The 22789-nt window shown below is 43.6% G+C and overlaps 1 protein-coding gene across 1 annotated transcript in view; it reads left to right on the top strand.

The window, feature by feature from the left end:
- LOC140993515 (zinc fingers and homeoboxes protein 2-like) overlaps positions 1 to 22789 on the top strand; it is a 122207-nt gene that overhangs the window by 10891 nt on the left and 88527 nt on the right. The gene's annotated exons all lie outside the window — the stretch shown is intronic.

The raw sequence follows: 22789 nt of genomic DNA, 5'->3' as shown, positions 1-22789 counted from the left end.
AGCACTGATGGGCTCATCAGACAAAAAAATGTCTTAGATTAGCCCCCCCTCGCCTGAACTGTGATTTGTTAAAGAACCCCCTCCCCTCATGTCTGGATCGTTAATTTGAACCTTGTTCCAAACCCTCATTTATCCAGAAAAGTCTTACTGAGCACGGTTCCCCCTTTTTCATCAGCGTCCTCATTGATATTCATATGTTTCCTCATGTTCACACCTGGGGGCCGCCCGCTAACACCACAGGCTCGTCTCATCATAAACTCCACTGGGAGACGGCGCTGCCTTGCTCAAGAGAACTTCAGATGTGTGCTTTTGAGGCAGAGGAGGTGATTCTCACTCACGTTTTTCCAGTATTTCCAGTATTTTGCCAGCTGGTCCACAGTTGGAAACAACCACTTTCCAGGCGAGAGGCCGTTTCTCTGAATCTGCCCATTTTCTACTTTTTGTCTCTGTTTGTGTTTGACAGCAGCTCCTCCGCTGAGCTGCCGCACACCGCTGAGACAAAGTGGAAAACTCAGCTGCTGCCACTAATGAACAGGTTAACAGCGTGGCAAGAAAAACAAAACCAGTCTCACAAATTCAAATTCTGCTGGGCAGTACATGTACAGTACATTTAGATGTACCTTGGTAGCATTAGCGGTTTCTCACAACACGTCCTCATACCTAAACAACTAATAAGAGGTCCATTACCAGTGACAAAACGACATGTATCACCGTTCCCAAAACTGCATGTTGCAGCGTGCCAGCGACAGGCGCACCAAACCTTTATCATACATAGATTTAGGCAAGAAAACTACTTGGTCAGGTTTAGGTAAGAAAACTACTTGGCCACTAGGATTTGCCACCTAACAAGAAACATAAATATGGGTCGTAATAAGCTGCTTTCACTTTATCACCCAGTTGTGCCTCACAGTGCTGAGGCTATAGCTTCTCTCTCTTCCATCAGGTTTAAACTTATTAAATCAAGTAAGATCTATAAAATGTCAAAATAAATGACTGTTGCCCTTCACACTGCCCAAAGATACCCTCACATTTCCTGAGCCTGACCCAAGAATACATTTGATAATTATATGATGCTCAAAGAAATACAACTCAGTAATCCTTTATAAGGCATTATCCATGAAATATTTGGGTCTTTTATTACCTGATAAAGAATTCATCCACATCCAGTGTAATAAACAAACTACCTGTGGGACATATTCATCATTCTGCTGTGATTTTTCATTTGATTCAGTTGAAGTTTTCTTCTGCTGGGAATCAGAAATCAACCCTAGAAGAAAAGGAAAATAATAAATCGCCTGTGTGCAGCATATTTTTCATGAAATTCTTTCTTTAGTTTAATGAGACTGCAGAGCACAATCTGGACACAAACTTCCATTCTTTGGCATCCGATGTGGAAGTTATCGTGCAGTAACATTATAATTACATATCATTACTCAACTAATCGTATTAGATTAAATTATATGATACACGACGTAACAAAACACCAGGAGCAGCTGCTCTCTGTACGACAAGGAGTGAGACGGGTGAACAGATGTGTTTTATTTACCTGATTCTCCTCAGACCTGCAGGGAAGAAAGATAAAAAACAGCATTTTACATCTTAACCCAAAAACTGTCCAAGCTCCTCATCCACCATGTTACCAGTTGTTTACTCTTTTGGTTTGTTCACGTAGCGTAGCGTCGAAGAGGTTTTGTGAAGTTTGGAAACAGAAATAAGACACATTAAATACCCACTAACTGAAAAAAGTAAACTGCGTCATGATCCAGAATCGTCAGAAACTCTTTATTCTCATATTTGTACGGATCATATTAAAACCAAATGACACTTGCTCTCCTTCAACCTGTTGTGACATCACTGATGTGGGTGTGGTGACACGTGGACTCTTCTCTCTGGAGTTCCCCTCTACGTTCACTTCTGGAAAACTTCCTCAAACCCGACACATCGCACCTGCTGTCTCGTAATATCGGGAGACATTTCAGGGCTGTTGTTATTTAGCAATGCTGCTGCAGTGCATTATGGGATTTCCTTCTCCGCCTATGAAACCACTGCATGCTTCCTTCCTCCCATGTGTCCCTACCTGACAGAGACGATAGCTACGTTTTGATTCTTAGAAATGCTGCCTAAATAGAAACCTTCCCTGGGTTTGAAACAGAGCTTTTTTTGTGTCTCAGAGCGCCGCTGCCAAGAAACTATTTCCTATTTATACTGAGTGTGTGTGTGTGTGTGTGTGTGAGAGAGAGAGAGAGGGAGAGAGAGAGAGAGGGAGGGGGAGAGAGAGAGGGAGAGAGAGAGAGAGAGATGGAGGCTGAGAGCTCCAGATTCTTACGATTCCTTTGAATTTGGAGAGCAGCAGGACGGCAGGATGAGGCTAATTCAATCAGCTCAGAGTGGAAATAGCAACTTTAATTCTTTTTCCAAGTAACAGTGATTTTATCCTCGTTTATGTGTTACACTGTGAGATGTGACAAAACCCTGTCAGGTCTACAAGGTGACCAGAAGTTACGTTCAAAAGAAAATGTACATTTTAAAGGGAAATCTCGAGAAACCACAAGATTTTGTCTTTGGTTCAAGCATCGTAACAGGATACTTTGAGAAGTAAATATACAGTTTGACTGTGCATTCACCTGCTGACCATCATCAGACAAATCTTATTATCAATGGAGCTATTACATTATGGTTTGAAAGGGGCAAACTTACAACAATACAAAATCAGAAGTATTTATCTTTTCCATCAGTGAACACACAAGCTGTTCTCAGAGGAAAATAAGGTCCCAGAACACAGTTTGAAGCTAGACAGGTGGCAGGGTCCGCCACATGTAAACAAAGTAAAACAGCATGAAATTGTCCTTTAAGGTCAGTTTGTTTATTCAGTCATGAAAACAAAGAGAGTTTGTTGATTTATTTTGAAGATCGTTCTCTTCTCATTAAAATTTCATCTCCAAAACTGCAGAGTGCTCCTTTAATAGTCACCTCATTCCAAAATATGTGACCACGAAGGCCGAACTGAGCGTTGTTAAATGGGCGGTCTGAGTTTACGGGGAATCTCCTAAATATGTCACAAATAGCCAGCAGCCCTGACAGTACTGGGTCCCTCGTTTTGTTTGTTGATAGTTGTATCGTAGCTATTCAAGTGCCTTGAAGTGTATTCACCATAGTTGTCTCTTTTCAAACGTGCAGTGAATCCTGGGATACGGTTGGATCCATCACAACACGGGAAACGAAGGTTGCATTAGAAGCAGCCTTTGTAATGGAGCGACCTTGTCCTGCTGCTGTGACGCACTCGCTCTTCAAACGCAGCCTTCGAAAGGACGCGGACCTTCTAATCGAGACAGCTTTTATTTAAAGCGAGACATCTCAACTGGAAACGCTGCTGGAAACCCTGAGTGGTTATTGCCAGCCTGGTGCCAGACCTCTGAAAACAGTCAACCAATCAGAGCTTTGTAGGGTTAAGAGACGATAATTGTTGTCAGTCGACCCACCAAACTCTTAAACTGACGTATTCCTTCATCATCAAGACATCGAGCTGCAACTGTATCCAAGTTTCTCTGTCAACTGAAGTGACGTCAGCGGGACGAATACGTTGATGATGGTTGGTGCAAAATAACTGCAACACATGATCGAATATAAAACGCCAAAACTTGGAACAATCTTCTGCCCGAACATTTTTCAGATTGCACCGCTGGTCACAGAACACACTCAGAGGAAGAGCAGCATGGAAATCTCTTCCTCCATGAAATGCTTCAGGACACAAGAGGTGACATGAATCCATCTGAACCTGATTGTATGTACAAACACACATCCCAGTGTTTCACCCTCTGTGTTTCCCCGGCTCCTACAGCTGTAACTAAAAGAGCCATCAGGGCAGACATTACTCACACTGTCCCTTCAGTCTGAACAAAACCCCGCTGCTACCGAGGCCACCATCACACCGACCGAGCTGAATGTGATACTCCCTGACGGAGGCTCATTCATCTCTAATGAAAGAATCTGTTTCAGACGCAGGCGCTGAAGACGTTACTCTACTTACAAAACTGTCCCTTTCTACCTTTTGTGGAGAGGAAGTTGTTGTGCGGACTAAAATAAAATCAGGGGGGGATCAAAAGTTGAGATGAAAGCTGATGCTGCAGTTCCCCAATCGATCAGGTAACCCGATCAGTTTCATCTGAGTACATTAGAGCAGCAGGATCCCAGAGTACGACTCGACAACTGATTAAATGTGAATGTGCTGTGGTCAGAGAGCTGCTGGTTTGAATCCCTGAGCCAGCAGGAAAAATCTATAGAGAGAGTGAGCGAATGCATCACTACTGCCAACAAAGCTCAGAAACTAAAGCAAAAAAATGTGCTGACATGTTTATGTGTGAAAAATGATTTAAAAGACAGAAGATATTTTTATGCGTGGAAGTAGTTGAAGAAATGCCGTGTGTGTTTGAGGACAGTGTTTTCCCTCAGGGACCTGCATGTGAAGTTGAAATGAGTCAGAAATTAAAGAGAGAACCAACTCAGGTCACCATTAACTGCTGGTCTTCTTCAGGACTTCATCATGCTGCTGTTGTTCCCTTGAGCAAAAAGCCCAGAGTCAGAATCAGCTGAATTGGCCGAGTTAATGTAAACAGACTGCTCACAGTTCAAACACGGATCACACTCTCGTGTTTCTTCACATTTTTTAACCCTGAATCTTTTGAATCTTATTATTACAGTTAAACATGAGATTTCTTCAACAATACTAAACCGAAGCTTGTCGTCAAGTCTTGCCACTCGGTAGCCATCTTGGCAACTCCCCTGGGGCAGGTTATTTTGGGCTAACGAGACTTCAGACCTCTGTCTAAATGAATGACATAAAAACACACAGAACACGAGCAGCAGACTCGTTGGTCAAAGTCGTTGGTTTATTTGACTTTTTAATCGAAATTTGTTTGAACGTGGGGTGAAAGTTCGTATTCGAGCTGTGTTTACCTGTTTAAAAAAAAACTATATATTTCTTACAGATTGCCTTGTGATCCAGCAGAGGGCGCTCTAAGAAATTAGCTGTTTGGACGAATTGTGTGTTATTTCAAATGTGTTAAATTTTTGGAGAAAGTAACAGCCCTCGACCCGACTATCAACCCCAACTTCCTCTATCGGCGGACTATGTCACCTGACTTCCTCCTTTGCTCCCGTCATAATTACAACAACCACTAGAGGTCGCCACCTGACAATAAATGTAGATAGGAGTCGTGATCAGTTGCATCAGATCATTTTTTTGTGGAAGACGGTCTGACTAAACAGGTGTATCGTACACGATCCGGCTGTGATGTGCTTCAATCTCTTTCACCAGAATAACGTTGATTAAAGTCGACTGTGGCGTGAAGCCGTTCTGTGCCGTCACTGTGTTTACGTTGTTGTAAATACGGAGCTGTGTTGTCGTTTGTCCTCCCTGAAAAGCAGGAACAGAATTAAGCCGGCGTTTCGTCCACAGTGAAGCCAGACGGCTGCGTGAGGATCCTGGACGTGGGTAGTTTTGTTAAACAACCTGCTGCATTTCACTTCCATTTATTTTTGATGAAAAACATTTTTTTTTTGTGACTTTGAGTGTAGTTAATACAAAGTGATTATTACATGAGCAGGAGCTGGGTCTTTGTCTGAACACAGCCTGTGTGTTGAGCTGTGTTTGAAATCAGCAGGGCAGAGTATTTTTCTTTTTCCAGCCTCCACCCTGCAGAGTCGTACTGTATGCAGGTCGGTGTACTGCCGGTATTTGTCATAGTGACCTCTTTCTCTGTCTGCAGAGCCACTGTTACAGAAATCTGAACAGACGGACTCTGGGTGTGTGTGGAGAGTCGAGACCCTGCTGTTTGCTACCGAACATCCACATTAATATTTCACACTGAGTTTGTGCACGTTCGGAGTGTGTGAGAGTCTGGACAGAAAAGCAATTAAAGCACGCCGGTTTTCTCACTTTATTTTCAGAGCAGGACAAAGGAAGTGAACGCTCTTCAAAATAAGAGCAAGCAGGAGTGTTTCTGAAAAAAATAGACGCTTTTTAAAAGCCGTATTTGCTGCCTTATTTCTACCTTGTAATTTTGATTACATTCATAATATACACAGTGCGGACAGAACAGGAAAGGTCAACTTAAAAAAACTTAAACACGGTGGTATTTTTAACCACTTTTGCTTCTTTTTGGTTGTTATTTTTAGAGCATCTCTGCTTCATTAGACAGAGTGTATACAGTGGAAAGGATACAGGAAAAGATGGGAGAGGAAGCAAAACGTAAAATTGGAAAGAAAAGCAGTCCAACACAAACACAGCGGTGTTTTCTACCTTTACTGTCCTGTCTGTGGCGTGTGCTCTTGTCAGACAGTATACAGAGACTCGGGGAGGTATGAACTCGGGCAAAGCGCAGCCAAACTCGTGCCGGTTAGTTTCCCACTTAACTTTTTAATGTGGTAGAAAATTCCACGTTTTGGTGAAGTGTAGACAAGGCGTAAACCACGGGGACTATTTTTAGGCGTCGGCGGCACAGGGCTTGCGCCATCCTGCCATTTCTCTGCCTGACTCATCACCACGACAGGAAATAAACTGCTCTCTTTCTCCACCAGTGACAGCAGCAGATGGTTTTCCAAATTCAGCAGCCACTCCTTGCTCTTTTACTAGCCAAATTAATTTGATGTAAATCTGTTTTCTCTAGCTCTCACAGTGGTTGGTTTCTTGCCAGAATGACAGAATCACCAGTGAAGCAGAGAAAAGCTACCAAACCGCACCAGCCTGGATGGTGGTGACACCACTTCCTGCTCAACAGGAGAAACTGATTTGCATCACCAAACCAAATGACTCACAATGCAGCAGTTTAGCTTTAATGCTATTATTGAGATGCACCATTGTGTGTTTGACGTTGATTTTTAATGGTTGTTTAGCGGATGATGTAAAAAGGGGACTTTAGGTTCATGTCTGGGTAAATGTAGATTAATTACTCCTCGACTGGTGCTGGACTCCTGAGGCCGGTACAGATAATTGAGAGTTAAACAGGCGTGTTTAGCAGCTCTGTGAGGCTGTTCGGTCATGCTTTAGCTACATGCTAACAAAGGTTCGCTAGAGGAGCCGGAGGATTACCAAAGTTATCACAGTTCATCCTGAAGGAAACATTTCGTGGCCAGTTATCTGATACTTGTTGAGATATTTGAGTTTATTTTCAGTGGCGGACGGACGGACACATTTTCTGTCTTCTGGTATTTCAAATGTTACAAAAGAATTGGAGCTGAAACAATTTTTAATGACATCAAAAATATAATCAGCTTATAATTTACTATTTCAAGCAAAAATGACAAAAATAATCACTGTTTTTTTCCTCTGAAATGTGATTATTTACTGCTTTTCTTTGGCCTGCAGAAAATTGCGATTCAGAACCAAAACAGTAAGTTGATCAGCAACAATTTAGATTTTCAATTTCAGTCATTTTTAAAGCCAAACATCACGTCGTTCCAGCTTCTCAGCTGTGAAGATTTGATGCTTTTCTTCGTCTTAAATGAAAGTAAACTGAATATATTTGGGGTTTTAAACTGACAAAGCAGTTAATCGGTGATAAGAATGATACTGTAGTTAGTTGCAGGTCTTTAAAGAAGTAGTGATGGAGTTGGTGATGCCGGTCTTTCCTCTGTAGTAAATCACGGCTGGCAGGAAAAACTCGAGACACCTTCTTGAACTTGTCTTGACTTTGTTAGAAAATAAAGTCGCCCTCGCCGGTCCGACCGAGCTGTGACCAGCTTATAAAACTTGACTTTTCTTCATCAGTTCGGGGCCCAGTCAGTCCTCCCCTCCTCTTCCTCCCGTCTCCTCAGAACTGAAATGACCTTCCCACTCCAATCAGAACAGCACAGTCACTCTGAGTGTCGGAGGCTGAAAACTCATCTGTTCAAGAAGTGCCTCACGTCCTCGTCTTCTTCCTCCTCAATCATTCTCCCTTCTCCAGTTTCTTCCTCCTCTCCTCCAGCCTGCAGTAAAAAGAATAAAACAAGCTCCTCTCAGCAGCTCCGGTGTTTCTGCTCTCCTTCATTTCTCTCTTCATTCAGCAATATGGTGACGTGACCTCGACCTCTGACCTCTGACCTCTTCTCGAGCTTCTTCAGGAGTTGGTCTGGATTGTTTCTTGCATGTTGTGTTGAAGGTTTAGAAGTAAATGATGTATTTGTTCTCAGATCTCAGCAGTTTCATGGACAGTAGGAACTATTTTCTTTCTACCAAACTTCACCCGCCAACCGTATCGCATGCATCTACTCATCAAGTAATCAAGAAGTCTGGTCCTGAATGATGATATTATCTGGTTATTACAGCTTATAGATTTTGTATATTGGCAAACATGTCTGCCGATAAGAAATGTAAGTGAGAATCAGCGTCTCGGTCTCAGTTTGTCCTCCAGAGAGCAACTGTTTACTGAACTACTTTCAGGAATCTTTCTCAAAAATGTTTCATGTGTTCGAGTCCTAAACTTTCACAAACAAGTCACGACGAGCTCTTCAAAAATGTGGCAGCAGGTGTTGGTGAACTCTGAGGTAGCTTCTTTCCTCTCAGCTACGATTGTTCCTCGCTGAGTTTGGATATAAAGTCTTGATAGTTTTCAGCAGCCAAGTCCAAGTGAAGTGAAGTGTGGTGAAGTGAAGTGAAGTGAAGTGTGGTGAAGTGAAGTGAAGTATGGTGCACAGGTGTTGTTTGGGGTTTTGGACTCGCCTCAGACGAGTCGGATCAGCCTGCAGGCTCCAGTTGTTCCACGCGGTGTTGAGATTTTGGAGTTCTCCATGTTGGCTCCTCTGTGAACTACTGTACCCATAACACCCTGCTCTGTGTTCATGTGTGTGAACGACTCCAGCATGTCTCAGGTTTAATTCATGTGACCTGATGTCACGCCCGTCGTCCGGCAGCTTACATGTGCTCCTTGAAAATCAATGGAAAGTTTGGAAATTTGAGAAAAAACCAAGACTGCAAATTGAAATCAAGAGTTCAGGATTTGAACCGAAGAGAAGCTGGACTTTGAAAGTCTTTGAAAGGTCTTGAAAACGTCCTTGAAAAGTATTGGGAGGATTGATTTGAATGCTTGGTAAGAACTGGAGCGTATTTTAATAAGAAGTGACTCTTCTTCTGATTTGTGTTTTCTTCTTCTCTGGCATTAATTTCTGCCTGGTTACCTTTCCCTGAGGTTTTCAAACATGCATGTTCGTGCCACCGCTGCCCCCGACTCCCCCCGTCTCCCCCCCGCGTCCATCGCCCCCCCACCCTCCACTCCTCCTCCTTAGTTTCCCACAGTTCCCTGCTTCACCTATTGAACCCAGTCACCAGCCCAGGAATGGAGCAGGGAGAACGGCAGGAATGTGGCTCCCAGTCCGAGCCAAAAACACAAAACAAGGAAGGCAGAACCCGGACGCCCCGCCTCCTGGGAGCCAGAACCGCGTTCTCATTGGCTTACCGCTGTAGGCTGACCACCGATTCTCCGTCCCCATTGGCTGCTTTTCCGTCTTCACTCCCTGCTGCTCTCTGGCCTATCAGAGCGCTCTCATGCTGTTCAAGTATGTGTGTGTGTGTGTGTGTGTGTGTGTGTGTGTGTGTCATCACTCTGATCCTTACCGACAGCACCGTCTTGAGTCCTGCCTGGTTTCACCAACAACATTGTGGATAATTATTCTGTAGCTCAGGACATTATTCTGTATTAGCTCTTGTTAGCTTCTGTGCAGCCACATTAAAGCTGTCACACACACACACACGCACACACACGCACACACACACACTCGTTAATGTGGCTGCATTATTATCGTCATAAAAATGAAAGTATATGAGGCAGGAGATCTGGTTATCGTGACGCTTTCTGTTTCCAGCGCTCGGTGCAGTGCGGCACCGAAACCAGGCCGAATGTATGGCTATAGGCCAAGTTTCTACACAGCTATTATTAGACTGCACCTCATCCTACAGGGGAGAATGATAAAGAGAAGTCAGGTCAGTCGGCTGTGTCATCTGGGACGTCGGCTGGTTTTTAATGACACAATGCAGAGACTCGTACGAGGGTTTGTGACAGAGGAGTACGTGACGTGAAGAGAGGAGGTCGGAGGTCGCTGAGGTCTTTTCCAGTTGTTAAATGTATTGCATGAAAACAGAAATTACAGACAGGTTATTAGCAACATGTTTCTCAACAACATAATCCCTCGAGTCTTACTGAGGATATAAAGGCTTAGATTTCAGATGGTCTTTAACCTCCCAATGAAAACCATCTGACAGATGAGTTTCACATTCGGCTCAGATGTTGTGTAATAACAGGAAAAGCTCCGTTTAAACTTTATCTAAACGGTTTATTTTGTCATATTGTTCATGTAGTTTGTACTTGGTACTGTGTTAACATGATCTTAAGTTAAATGCATCTTAAAAACGTATTTTATTATTTAAAGATTTTAATTAGAACGTGTACAAGAGCCTGTTGGTCGACCATCTGTTTTGCTCCGTCACAGTTTTTAAATTAAAAGCAGACTGTGTGAAGAAAGAGAGTTTGGGCCGGACTTGAGTACTCGACTGTTTGGATATTAGTTTGTCTTGTTTGTTTTTGTTAAATGTAAGATATCATTACAGGCGAGCTGCAGTAGAGCGGTGCGGGGATGACGCCCTGGTTCCCTCTGTGGGATGTTTTTAATTGGATTTTGGATTATAGCAGAAAATAATCTCTGTGACAAACACAAGTTTATGATACTTCCAGGTTTTGTTCATCAAGATAATCTCCACAGATGAACTCCACTTTGTGATTTCTGAAGCGTAAATGAAATCTGTAGCAGCAAAAAGCTAATGTTAGGCTACAAACAGACGACATCACGGTCACATGACTGAAACGTCACCACCACTAAGAGTCTTACTGCACAGTTACTATACAGGTTTTCTATAAACGGATCAATGTACGAGTTGTAAAGTCATTTACCCCCAGACTCCATCAGGACCGACACGGCCACGTTACAAGCTCGCGTTTCCACCGAATGCACCACGGCACGTTTCAGCAGCGTCCTCTCCGCTCCGAGTCTGTTTCTGACGGAAGCGGGCCGCAGCTGTGTCAGTTATCGCAGAGCACATCGAGCCAGACAGGAAGTCAGGCAGCAGAACGGCATAGCACATCTGGTCTGTTTTCAAAATAAAACACCGTGTGCCGACTCAAGTCAACAACATCAGGCAGGCATGACGCTTCTGAAACGCTCCCGGTGGGATATGAAGTCGCGCGGAGGACGCAACAAAACAGCGATGCACACGGCAGGTGTTGACGTTTAATGTCCCCGACAACCTCTGTGGTCTCATTTAGACACTTGTTAGCAACCGCTTACCGTTTATAACACACGGAAGAGCTTTATGATTAAACTGTGGGACATTTAATGACCAACAGGTAAATATCTTATTGTTATTTCAGGCATTTAACTGAAAACCAATTCAAAAACCTCCGAGACTTTGACACGAGGGAACCAGATGTGCAAAAATGCGAACTGATTTCTGGGTTTCCAGGTTAACATGTGAGCAAAGGCTCAGACGAACATCTGAAAATATACATGATTTTTCTATATTTTCATATTTTGCTTGGTGAAGAGTCTCAGTCATCTTGGTGCTGTATCGTAGGCAGCTGGACTGGTTTCAGTTTCTTGAAGACGTGGATGAAACAAGTCCAGTTCCCTACGATCAGCACTTGTGATCTTGACCCCCGGTTGTGAACCACTGGTCCAGATTCCACAGGTTGTTTCTGACTTTTAAGAAAGAAGGTTTTGGAAAAGCTTTACCGTCTGACTTGTACTTATATTTGCCTTTTTTCTGGTCGTAGAAGTAGAAAGGGACTTGGGTTCCCTCAGGAAACGTGTGCACTCTGCTGTAATCGAGGCCAGTGTGACACGTTGTTTTGATTGTAAACCTGCACGACAATTCTGGTTCTGTTTCCATGTTCAGCTTCATTATGAACTGTGGAGGAAAAAGACTCCACCTTCTTCTTTTCCTCCATCATCGCCCTTCAGATCCGTTGTCACATCCGTCCTGGTGGATCACGGCACACGCAGCAGAGCGCAGACTGACGCGGGCCGACAGTCTTCGTCTGTTTTATCTCATTAATCTCAGATTAACGTGTTGATGATTAAACGGTGTGAAAACATTACACATCCTGTATTTAAACAGCTCCGCTCTTTGCCTCCTCTGAGCGCCAGGAGGGATTTTCACTTACAGTCGAGTCATTAATGGTATTTATTCTACTAATGTAATTTTGAGAAACAAGCTGTTGAAACGCTGAGAAGTGGCCGGACTTGGACGCAGACTGCAGGGCCGGGTCGAGGCTGCAGTCTGGAGGCTCCTGTCAGGTTTCTTGTTTCTGGGGAGGGGAGGAGAGGTATTTGGTTGGAGCCTGGCTCCTCCACTCATCTGCATCTTATTTGAATTTCCTGCTTGCATAATTCCTTGGTTAATGGGGAACTGCTCGGCACTGCCACAGCTGTTTCGCCTTTCCTGCCTGGCAAGAAACGCCGCTCACACAGCGAGAGGAGGGAGAGAGGGGAGGAAAAATGTTTAAAAAGAAAAAATCTGCAAGTCATGTGGTGCAAAAAATACAGTACAAACAACGTGTGATCCCCCCGAGGACGGAGGAAGAGGAATGGAGTCAAACGCCCACCCACTCCCCGCTCCGTTCCCCCGCTCTCTCTCCCTCTCCACACTCCTAACAGCACCACACCCCCTTCGCCAGAGTCGCACTGAGCATGTGCAGTGATAGTGATGACTCTTCCTCATCCTCCTCCTCCTCCTCCTCCCTCCTCACCCAGTCCTCAGCTCTGCCATGCCTGTCCTGTAATTGGTTGGTAACAGGCTTGAGCAGCACCACATTGCACCAGGCGGACTTCAACCAGCCGCATTAGTCTGTTTACGCATTCACAGCCCTATTAGAGGCTGTTTGTTCGCTCATTAGCAAAACCCGAGCTGGAGTTTGAACCCTGCCACAGCCGCTCTAATCGCTGGGAAAAAAAACGGCGAACATGCGGGAATTCGTGGCGGTGACGTTGGCACGGAGACGTGTTGACAGCTGACGGGTGTTTCTGTGATAAACTGAGACCTGCGGTACAGTTTGTCCCGTCTTTTAGAGACGACTCAGATTCTATAAGTTTCAGGCCCAGATAAGAGTTATAACACCTTTTTAATTAAAATGTTGGACGTGTTTTCTCCGTTTTCTCCGTGGTTGTTTTTGGATGCTGTCTGGAAAAACAAAATTAATTCCTCTGTTATTTCTCAAATTTTTTTAACTTTTCATTATTCATGTTCAGTCAGACATCGAGCAGTTTTAACAGATTTGTTTTCAGCCTCATTTTAGGTGCCATTAAAAAAAAAAAAAAAGGTTTTTGCACCTCAGCCCATTTAATACAAACCTAATCCTGACTGCAGATCATTTTTCAGGCTTCAGCTGGAGGATTTCACAGAAAATTAAAATCTTTTGATGATCATTTATAAGCAAAAAATTTGCAACACGCTCTCTGGTTTCAGCTCCTCAGACGAGAAGATAGATTTTTTTTTGGGCTGTTTCATTTTATGTATGTTGAATTTCTTTTGGACCTTCCCTCAGGCTCTATTTTCTGTTGTTATTGACTAAACGATTAATACATTAATCAAAAAAGTATTAACAGATTAACTGATAAAAGGAGGCGATATGAGGAGCGCTACTCCTCAGCGTTACTATCTGTTTTTATTTGACATCAGGTCATCGGAGCGAGGGGGCTGTGGGTGCATCACGTGATCCATAGGAGACGAAAACGTGGTGAATATCTTCGCGACAGTGACGTCACCAGCGCCTTTCTGGGCTGATGCTGCAGACGCAGACGCTCGCTCCTCTCTGGGAACAATTGAACAAAGACGCTGGTGCTCAGATAACATCGTTATGTAGACTTTCATTGGCCTCTGGGGGGCAGCAGAAATTATCTGCACACATGATATTGATATTTTATCCACTTCCCGGCGGGTATGGGATCATTTTCACCAGTTCTTGCTCAGCCAGAACGGAAATATCAACAAACTCCTGGACAAACTGCGCCCCTGTCGGTATTTAATTAACCTTAATTCATTCATTCATTCTATACTGCAGCTGGTAGAGGACGTTACATTGAATCTGGACACCGCGAAAGCTGCTCAGTGGCGTTTTGAAGCCAAAAAAGCTCGACATCCAGCGTGTGACTTCCACCGATCGAGCCGGCTAACCTCCGGTTTAGCGCCCGGCTAACTTGAATAGATATAAAATGTAATCTTGCGGCTCTTCTAGACTTTCCAAATGTCATTTCTTGGGGTTGCGTGATGCTCAAAAAAATGTATCCACCGTTTTACAGCCACTTCTGTTCCAATGTTATCTTATGGGGAAAAGTCTTTTTGGGCCGCGGTGCATCCTGTGACGATGTAATTACACAGTTTGGCCACTACGAATCCTGACCTCAGAGCCTGGCGGTCGTCCTCGGGGGCTTGCAGCTGCCATTTTCAAACTCCCAACTGTCTCCTTCTGATGACGAAGCTGCCGGCACAGTTAGCTTAAGATTTAAACACACAACTTCAGTCACAAACCATGAAACAAGTTAAAATCTGCAGACTGCACTGTTGATCCTCGGTGGCCTCAGCAGACGGAACAGGACGGTGTTTGTATTCGGTGTCGTAGAGAACAGGTCGATGTGATACGAGGGTTCTGATTGGGCTCGTTTATCAACACGGTCAGCAGTCGGAGCTGCAGCGGCACTGACGCTGATTTGTGGTCCTTCAAAGCTCTCAGCGCCTGATTGCTGCAATTTGCATCAAAAAATGCTGCTCCATCTTTGACTGAGTCCGACTCACATGATGCACGTCTTTATAGATCCATTGTGACAAAACGCTTTGTGAGGATACTGTTATCTGCAGAAGTTTTTAAGTTTTCTGCAGAATCAAAGTGAACCAGTGATGTTTGTCTGTGCAGCTGTTGGTCGATAAGAGACGGGAACTGCTGATAGCTTATTGGGCAACACTTTCAACGGTGCCAAAATGTAAACAAGTGTAGGCTTTGAACCGACATGATTGTGGACATTTCAAAATAAAATCCCTTTTATGTCGTTATTTCTGTGTTTAAAAGAGCAGAAACAGGATGTTAACAGGACGGCAGAGTTAGATAAACTCAGATCGGCATCGAGAAAATCTTATAGAGGAAGTGTTCATACTGTCTGTGTGTGTGTGTGTGTGTGTGTGTGTGTGTGTGTGTGTGTGTGTGTGTGTGTGTGTGTGTGTGTGACAGAGAGTGAGTGAGCATGTGCACACTTGCACAGTCCTAATACAATCAATGAAATCTTATTAGATGTTTTTACTCTCCCTTTCATTATTTGCTGTGTGTGAGTGTGAGTGTGAGTGTGAGTGTGAGTGTGAGTGTGTGTGTGTGTGTGTGTGTGTGTGTGTGTGAGTGAGTAAACCTGATGTTTCCAGATCAGTCACAGCTGTTGTGTCTGTTTTTATTACTTTCTCAGCAGGTGGGGGAGACTTTTTTCCCTCCGTCTTTATTCGTCTCGTCGTCTCTTTGTCCCGGCCTGTTATTAGCTCGGTCGAGCGCTGGTCATCCTGACATATTGAGTCCTCACCGACACGAGATTTCTGGTTTCCTGCATCAATAACTGGGGAGGAATTCGCCGCCGTCCTGACCAGTAATGAAATGTGTGGCGTCTTTTGTTATTCAGCAGCCGAAGTCAGAAAGTGAGGAGGCTTTAATTGTCGCGTCGTGTTTTTGTGAAGAACGTGTCAAAAATAAAATACACTTTAAATCATGATTTTATTCTGAAGGCTACATCACACCTGCTATATTCTGCTGCAATTGAAGTATAACTGCAAGGATTTATCAATTAATTGTCAACTATTTAATTAGCCGCCAACTATTTTGATATTCCATTAATCGGTTAAAGTAATCTTTCAAGGAAAGATTCTCAGAGTTCAGCTTGTTAACTGTGAATATTTTCTGGTTTCTTTGCTCCTCAGTGGCAGTAAACAGAATATCTTTGGGGTTGTGGACAAAACAAGACATTTTGAGGACATCGTCTTGGCCTTTGGGAAACACTGATCCACATTTTTTCACCATTTTCTGACATTTTCTGAACCAGAAAAATATTACATGTTCAAAAAACTCCTTTGAACTGAATGAGCCACGAAATGTTAAAGTACAAACACCTCAAAACTTTAAAAATATTCGGAGGCATCTGCAGTAGAGTTGCAACGATTAATCGATTAGATGTCAACTATTTAATTACTCGCCAACTATTTTGATGATTGATTGAAGTCATTTCTAACGAAAAAAATCAAAAGTCTTTCATTTCCCTTATTTTAAGGTCGTCTGATTGACATTTTTCACCATTTTCTGACATTTTATGGACCAAATAATAAAATAATCGACTTCTTGCTAAAGCTGGTGTTTAAAGACAGCTGACCACATGAGCCACTGACAACTGTTTTATCTTTAAAATGAAGCACGTGATGTGTTCAAGTCCTCCAGTTTGTTTGTGATGTGGCTGTATGAATAAAATCACACCTTCAGAAATGTATTCTGAAGCAGCGACACGACCGACAGTCACAGCAGCCTCATTCAGACACGAGCCGTTCTTCACTCGTTGTGCCAAATCATTAAAGCATGTTTATCACAAAGTCCCATCGTTTCACCTTCAATTTACACAAAACTCAGCGAGCCAAGAGTCGAATCTTAAGGAACTGAGAATCTGCTGCTTGTTTTTGGCTTAATGACAACACATTAGTGGAACTGTGGGGATTTCCACACAACAACAGCAACAGGCGACACGCAGCGAGACAACGAGCCCAGAATTTATAAGTGAGACTGATGACACCATATGAAACTAAGGAGGCCTCGTCCAATGAGCTTCATCCATCCGGGGGTTGCATTCAGGGGGCACTACACTCGGTCCTGCCTTGCTCAAGGGCTCGTTGACGGAAACATCAGTCAGTTCTTCCTGTTTTAAGTGGAGTTGAAGAGTTTTGGGTCACAGTCTGCTGCTCAGACATCAGGACTGACCCTGAATCATCTCAGCACCAGACAACAGGAATGTGTTTTTTCACCTGTTCTTGTTCCTCAAAATGTTTTAAAAATTATCCTGAAGTCCAGTCGAGCCCAAAGCTGCCGTTGAGCCATTTTGAGTCGAGGCATCTTTTGGGGCTCTTCTGGAAGTTATTACCTTTTTCTCAAACTGTCCGAAGCTCTGTAAGTTCTCCTGCCGTTAATCTATAGAGTTTAAACACACTATTTATTTATTTTTGTAATGCAAAAATAAGCCTGTGTCCTCTGATTTAATAAGAATTCAACCGGGAAAGTTTCACGATGTTATTTACCAGTCAACATGTGTACCTTTTTAAAAAAGCAAAAACACATAATACTACATAAACTGGCAGAATTTCCATGTTTGGGCTTTAAACACTGATATAAACTATATATTACTGGATTTGAAATCCAATTGGCTACATGATACATTAATCATCTGGAGGCTGGCGTGTGAGCGGCTCAGAAGAGAAGAGAAAGATGAGAGAGTGGGCCACTCGTCCACTCGATCACTCTTTGGCTGTTGTAGGCTGTAGGACGGCCGTATGTGAAAGAGCATCAGCGATCGCCATCTTGTCACCGTTTAATCATGAAATACTAAATATGTTACTGAGATGGATGTCTCATTCCTTCGGCCTGATATCTGTCGAATATCGAGCAGCTTGTCTGAGAATTTCCTGCGTAAAGTTACACACATTTTCAGAAAACTTGTAATACAAAAACTCCTTTTTACCCCGTTCACCTGTAGTGCCTTCCCCCCTGAAGCAGTCATTCTGTGTTACCATCTCCAGAGTCTTAATGTGGTGAAATATCAGGTGTGAGTTGTGATACAAGGTTGTGTAACTTAAAGAAACACTCACTTATTCTGTAAAAGCACCAAGTTGAGCCTCAACGTGCCCACATCTCCAGCCGGCTCACTGTTGCTTCCTAGAAACTGAAGTTCCCAATATTCTGGAAACCAGTGAACTTTAACTCCAATATTCCCTCTCCTTTCAGAGAAAAACATCTGGCTCTTAAGCTGCTTGATGTTTGACTTTCTTCACCAGCTCGTCTTTAACTGTGTCCGCCTGCTGTTTGGTGCTGGACAGATAGAGTACGCTGATGAAAACAGACGGAGGCTGGACCGGGCTGGAAATGTGCTGCAAAAAACTAAAAAAATAGACTAAAACACATCAGAATTCTCTGTGATTTTTTTAGGTGATTTTTCATTTCACAGAGTCGATTTATTCATTGTTAATATAAAAATATTAAATAAGTGGAGCTGTAATGTAACCGTCACAAGAATCCAGAAAGGGAATCAGAGGAAATGTTGCCTTGTTGGAGCCACTTTTGTCTACATCATCCAGACGTGCAGCTTCAGATCTGTTCTGCTGACTATCACTGTAAACAAGGGTCCCTTCTTTAATTGATTTAATTCAGGTTAGGACAAAAAGAGGCAGACAGACAGGCAGGCACACAGACAGACAGACACCCCCTCACTACCGCCACTTAGAAGAAAACCCACAAAGCTAATTAATCAGGGGCCGACTGGCTCATTTGCATGTTTTGTAAGCACTAATTAAGATATGCAAAATATCCAGATGAGCGCCGCAGCCTAAATATATTTTAAGCGACTCGTCGGTATGGACGGGAAAATCGATAGAGGCCGCGTCCTTCGCCCGTCGCATTAATCTAAAGCTGGAGGAGGTGCAGGTCGTACGGAGGTCTGTCTCGGTGACTTCGCCACTTACATATTAATACAGCGTGTCGTGACAGAGAGCAGGACAGATGGACCTCACGTATGATGCAAAAGGGCTGCAAGACCTGGAGCACACAGTCCAGTACGTATAGACGGGAGAGGACACGCTGGTACTTACAGTGGATTTATTCTCAATCTGCATCCAAAAAGTGACGTTTGCTGCTTTCTGTCTTCATGTCTTTAGGCCCTAAAACCAGTGTGAATGAATCAGCTTCAGACACAGTGTGAACTTCAAAACCTAGTATTTGAGCAACAAGAATAAAACAAAGCGAGCGATGCAATGAACAAAAGTAAGTTTCTTCCCATCGACCTTTTTGTCGGCCATGTTTCAGCGTCATACGAACCTCAACTCAGAAACTGCTGTACCAAAACTTTCCCTGACTTTCGACTTGAGAGGGCACTCGTGTGAATTTTCCCAGTTGCAAAAACTTTTTTCCGATCATCCCGACAGCACATGAAGTTTGTAGTTTTACTGAAGACAGCGTTAGCAGCCTGGCTACAGTCCAAAGCATAAAACAACCCTAAGAATCCCATTATGACCTTGAAACCCTGATCTCAGTGCTGTGAAGAGTCAGTCGGTTGTGAACGCTCGTCTGTTCACTCTTGTTTTACTTCACCTTCACCGTCTTTGCCTCGTCCACCAGCGAGTGTGCACTTCTGCTACGTTAACCGGGGACAGCGATGCCTCTTCCTGCACTTCCTTCCTGCCGTAATTCAACCTTCATTTTAAGTGAAAGCGAGCTTCATAATGAACCGATCTCTTATTTACTTCAGGGCGAGATGTAGAAGCTTTAACTTTAAATAACAACTTGAATGTATGACGTCTTCTTGTAAAACAGTCTGCCTACACTGTTGTATATCTGCTTTTACGTCAGTACCAGATCTGAGTTCATGTTGCACCTCTGCAGAGACCGACGGGGTTTCCATGTGTGTGATCACAGCGTCAGTGATGTACAGTAACGAACAAACATCCTCTGTTTCTATCTGTAATAGCTGCGTAGTGATGATGATGATCACCTCTGAGGCTCGGGAGCACAGAGAGTAGTACTACACACACACACACACACACACACACACACACACACACACACACACACTCAGAGTCCTGGTTAGTATCAGGTTGGTGATGGATGGAGGATGAGGTCAGTCCTGAGGGGGATCCAGACTCTCTGGAAAAGACCTGTTGTTCTCTCGCTCTCTCGCTCTCTCTCACTGTCTCTCTGTGTCTCTCGCCCCGCTGTGCTGCAAATCCTCTGATGATCTCATCCACTCACTCACAGAGCCTCAGTAACCTACACACACACACACACACACACACACAAACACACCACACACACACCACACGCACTCATCACATCCTGGGGAAAACACTGCTGGTGATTCCCTCTTAAAGGAGCTTCTCAGTGTTTCGCAACCTGCAAACTGCATCAATTTAAAAAACGAATCGAAGGTGTTTCTTCGTCACTGACTCCCGTCGAAGCTGCTCAAACAGGAAGTGAATCCTGGAAAACGCTGTCACACTGAAACGCTGCTGTTTTAGTGCTTGATATCCAGGAAATAAACCGAGCAGAGACACGTGAAATCAAGAGTAATTTGGCCCGTTTCCTGTGGTGAAAGTGACGGGGGATTTCCTCCGGTTCTGGTTTAGTCACAGCGTCTACAAACCACATTCACACGGCGGCCACTTTCCTCTGACGTCACTCTTACTGCTGGAAAACAGTTATCCTCCTCTGCCAGAATAACTTGTGTAAAAACAAACTCTGGTAAAAGTAATAGAGTACAGGCTCTGACATGTACTCAGAGTATCAGAGTAAAAAGTCTCCCTCTGAAGGGGATTTGTGGTCAAAGCTAACTGAAGCTCACGTCATATTAATATAATTCAAAGACTATTAAAGTTAAAGGTAGAATCAGTAGGATTTGTCCCAGCTGTTCCTGAACGCACCACAAAGATAGTTGATAGTTGAGTCTCATTCTCAGGACGTCAAACAGCCACATGTTGGGTTGGTAAAGCGTCCCGAGCAGCAACAAAGAGAGAAAATAAGAAAATCTCTGCAGATACGAGACACTAACACGCCTTTTCTCCCCACTCCAGCCTCCCTCTCTGTCTGTTTACGTCTTTTACGTCTTTGTCTCGTCTCGCTGCGTCTGAAATCAGTCTTGTGATGTTGGGAAGGCGACGTGCGATGACGCCAAATAACAGTAATCCATAATTCACCTCAAATGCATCAAACTAAAGTAACGAGCCTGTATGAAAATGTGAGGAGGAGAAAGTTCAGATGTCAGAAAAATAAAGTGCAGTACAGATACAGATACCTGAAACATCTGCTGGAGTACAGTCACTTCCCTCCCTGAGTGTGACATCAGAGGAAAATGGCCGCCGTGCGAAGATGGTCCTATGAGATGGTCTTTACCTGTAAACCCTCGGGGACAATAATGCAGGGTGTTTACAGTAAACTGGCGCCTTCCTGTAAGTTTAGGATTAAGATTATATTATTGAACCCGTGTGTAATAATACCAAACTCTGCGACTGGCTGAGCTAAATGGAATGCAGCCTTTATCTATGTTGATTTTTGCCTCGAAAAAAAAGGTCAATTTTGTATTTTTGAGAGTTATTTTACTTGGTTTCACATTGAATGGAGAGCAGATTGAGATCTGATGAGTCATAAACTCTTGTTAAAATAAGAATTAAATTATTGTTGGATTAAATTTAACACATTTGCTGTTGGAGGAAACAGTTTAATCCCAATCAGTCAACAGTCTGTGGAGACTTAGGATCAAATTTATATGAACTGATTTGCAAACGTTAACTGAATATAAACATATTCTGCTGACGGATTTATTTTATTACGAACTCATTTAAATTAATTTCAACATATTTTAACTAAACTACATTTCATCAGCCGGTATCTGCGTCCCATTTCGAGAGCAGAAAATGAGTTAATTTTCTCGGTGGCACATCAAAACCACAGAAGAAGAAAGAAGCAGATGCTGCAGGAAGTTTTCACATTAACAGCAGATACACTGTTGACCTTTTCAAAATAAAACACTTGACTTTCCTTTAGTTTTTTTAAATATTACTTCATGAGATGAATAATGTTTTGTTCGAGCAGCGAACCTCACGGCGAAAAATACTGCTGAATGCAGCTGGTAGTGAAGGTTGACTGTGTGCGCGTGTGTGTGTGTGTGTGTGTGTGCGTGTGTGTGTGTGTGTGTGTGTGTGTGTGTGTCCTCTAAAGTGAGACATTGTCTTGCGTTAAAGGTTAAAGTTTAAAATTAATTAGAGGCAATAAAAACCTGAGCACAGAGCTACAGTAATGCACAGTGTGTATACAGAGGTGTCAAGAGCACAAACACACACACACACACACACACAGCCAAGGACTGCACATGAGTCACACACTTTGTTCTGTCTCTCTCATGTGTCTGTTTCTGGTTCTGATTCTGATGATGTTCTGGTTCTGATGCTACGCTCTGTAACAAGCCCTCCTGAGCTTGACTTTTTGACGAGCACCCTTCTTCCTTCGTCTCTTTTGCTCACTGAAGTTAAATGTAGCCGGCCCGACCCGCAGCGTCTGTGAGCAGTCTAACGTAACGTCCTGCTCTTCATCACGGCGTCCATGTTAACGGGTCAGAGCCGACACACTGGACCCGTGAGCCAGGCGAGGCTGCAGCGGCGCTCATGTAGAGATTCAGAACACCACCCCGCCCCTACAGTGCAGAGGTGAGGTGTAGTTAGAGGTTACGTGTCATCGTCTGCGCTCGGCGTCCTCGCACGCCGGGTCGTTCAGATCTCAGACATTAATGAATTTTGGTCACATGAATTTTGAGTTTCTCCATATCGTCTAAAACTCACACACCCAAATAAAATGGTGGAGGCTTCTGAAGTGTAATTAAGGAATATTTTCATGAGGCTGACTTTCAGCCGACGTGATGATCAGACGGGTCAAAGTTGAAGCTGTTAGAAGTTTCTGAGTGTCTTTGTCGCTCGACGAGGTGACGGACGACACCGTCGCTC

This window comes from Pagrus major, chromosome 3 (assembly GCF_040436345.1).
Source record: "Pagrus major chromosome 3, Pma_NU_1.0".
Classification (NCBI taxonomy): Eukaryota; Metazoa; Chordata; class Actinopteri; order Spariformes; family Sparidae; genus Pagrus; species Pagrus major.
The sequence above is the reverse complement of the archived record's forward strand: the minus strand, read 5'-3'. Positions and strand labels throughout refer to the sequence as shown.